Below are 2,936 nucleotides of genomic sequence, written 5' to 3'. Positions count from 1 at the left end.
ATGTCCAAAGACACCATCCAGAAGAATAGATCATTGGCGATAAAGATGAAGGTGTTCAGACCCGAAGAAGGATAACAATTACACCCAAGAGAAAAGTCATTGCCCTCCTATCTATGATAGAACCAGAAACATTTGTAGAAGCAAGTAAGGATCCTCATTGGGTAAAAGCCATGGAAGAAGAAATGACCCCAATTGAGAAGAAAAAGACATGGGAGCTGGTACCTCATCCAAAGGACAAAAACATAATAGTAACCAAATGGGTGTTCAAAAATAAAGTGAATGAGGAAGGACAGGTTATCAGAAACAAGGCAAGACTTGTCTGCAAAGGCTATTCACAAATTGAAGGAATTGACTTTGAAGAGACGTTTGCACCAGTGGCCTATATGGAAGCTATCAGGATGTTCTTGGCATTTTCTTGCTCAAAAGGATTCAAAATCTATCAAATGGACGTGAAATCAGCATTTCTAAATGGGGAACTCAAGGAGGAAGTCTACATGTAGCAGCCAGAAGGTTCTGATCTAATAGCAGGAAAGGACTTAGTTTGTAAGTTGAAAAAGGCTTTATATGGGTTGAAACAAGCTCCTAGAGCTTGGTACGTAAGACTGGATCACTATCTACAACAACAAATATCTACAACAACAAGGCTTCAAAAAGGGAGTGGCTGGAAGCAATCTATACATAAAGATAGATCAAGGTAAGTTACTAGTTGCTCTTGTTTATGTCGATGATCTGATTTTTGCTAGTAATAATGATGAAATGAGCCATGAATTTTCTCAAAACATGTCAAAAGAGTTTGAGATGTCAATGGTAGGAGAGATGTCCCACTTCCTTGGACTTCAAATATCTCAAATTCGAGCAGGATTGTGTATATCTCAAACCAAATATCTAAAAGACATGCTAAAAAAATATGGAATGGAGGATTGTGCACCCATGAGCACACCTATGACCACAAACTACAAACTGAGCAAAGATGATGGCTCCCCTCTAGTAGATGCAACTCATTACAGGTCAATGATTGGAGCCCTTCTATACTTAACAGCTACACGACCAAACATAATGCAAGCAGTAGGAATGGTGGGAAGATTTAAATCTTCTCCCAAACAATCCCATTTATTAGCTGTAAAAAGAATTCTCAGATATATGAAGGGAACTTTTGATTTCGGTCTTTCATACCTAAAGGACTCAACACTGACTGTAACTGCATACATAGATGCTGATTGGGCTGGAAGTATAGATGATCGAAAAAGCACTAGTGGAAATGTATTCTTCCTAGGAGATTGTTTGGTATCCTGGCTTAGCAAAAAATAGTCATCCATATCATTATCCACAGCTGAAGCTGAGTATATTGCTGCAGCAGACTGTTGTTCTCAGATACTATGGATGAAGGAAGCTCTAAAAGATCTCGACATATGTACAGATCAACCAATTTCCGTCTATTGTGACAACACAAGTGCTATCAGTCTCAACAAAAATCCTGTGATGCACTCAAGAACCAAACACATACCAATCAAGTATCATTTCCTCCGTGAACAAGTAGCTGAACAAAACATTGTCCTGGAATATATCAGTACTAAGGAGCAGATAGCTGATATTTTCACAAAACCTCTTCCTCGAGAAGCATTCGAACATCTGCGTCAAAAGATGGGGGTTATTTCTTTATCATCACTCAAGTTCATTCATAAAGATGTAGCAGGACAGGGGGAGCAGTTTGACAGGGGGAGTCCATATGCATCCCTTTGCCATTGATGTCAAAGGGGGAGAAAGCAGAAGAATATTGCCATCAATAACAAAGGGAGAGATTGTTGGACACCGATTACCATTGATGTCAATATGGCAATATTCAAGGAGCAGATAAACGATAGAGATGGAGACTATGTATGATTTGGGGAGCAAGATGATCGAAGGTTTGAGAAAGGAGAAGGTCTAGAGTGGGGATGTGATTGCGATCGATAAAGCTTCTGGGAAGATTACAAAGTTGGGGCGGTCTTTTGCGAGGTCCAGGGATTATGATGCAATGGGGCCGCAGACCAAGTTCGTACAGTGCCTGGATGGAGAGCTTCAGAAACACAAAGAAGTGGTGCATTGCGTTACGCTGCATGAGATCGATGTCATCAATAGCAGGATGCAAGGGTTTCTGGCCCTCTTTACAGGAGATACTGGAGAGATCCGTTCTGAAGTGAGGGAACAGATTGACAGTAAAGTTGCTGAATGGAGGGAAGAAGGAAAAGCTGAAATTGTACCAGGTGTGCTTTTTATTGACGAAGTCCATATGCTTGACATTGAATGCTTCTCATTTTTGAATCATGCTCTAAAGAATGAGATGGCATTGATATTGGTTGTTGCAACAAATCGTGGCATCACAAAAATCCGTGGAACAAATTACAAGTCTCCACATGGTATACCCATTGATCTATTAAACCGCTTGCTCATTATTTTGACACAGCCATACATGGTAGATGAATGTGAGCCGTCATATCAAAGAGTAGTGGATCCAATGGTCGTCACACGCAAAAGATGAGCGGATGATAATGCACTGGAGATGTACAGGTAGGCGGTAAGTGGTATTCCCCGCACCTCCCACCGGGGTTCGGTGGTATACGTACAAGGGCCAGTGATCCAATCAAAATATGACGTGTGGCAGATGAAAACTGCTGCCCCCGCAGGTTAACGCGTATGCAGGTTTCGACAAGGAAAGGTGCGACTACCGTCCCATCGCGGCAGGGTTTGATCGGACGGTGAGGAGAGGCACGAGGTTTAATGTGCAAGCAAAAGGCCATAGCGACACGGGAACCGTTGGATGAGGGTGATCAACAGTTGTGATTGTGAATGCGGTAGAGGCTAATATGGGCACGATTACGTGGGTTTTTGGAATAAAAGAGAAACGACGGGGCAAAAGGGTGTTTCTATACTTTTATATCAGTTTTCTTAGATTTTGT

General features: G+C 41.7%; 1 pseudogene; it reads left to right on the top strand.

Moving 5' to 3' along the window:
- Positions 1–1,864: 1,864 nt before the first annotated feature.
- Positions 1,865–2,518, top strand: LOC149163247 (uncharacterized; annotated as a pseudogene).
- The last annotated feature ends 418 nt before the right edge of the window (positions 2,519–2,936 follow it).

Source organism: Pinus tabuliformis, chromosome 5_1 (assembly GCF_031772625.1).
Source record: "Pinus tabuliformis cultivar Carrire ecotype Pingquan chromosome 5_1, CPIR1, whole genome shotgun sequence".
Classification (NCBI taxonomy): Eukaryota; Viridiplantae; Streptophyta; class Pinopsida; order Pinales; family Pinaceae; genus Pinus; species Pinus tabuliformis.
This window is presented reverse-complemented; position numbering and strand designations above follow the sequence as displayed.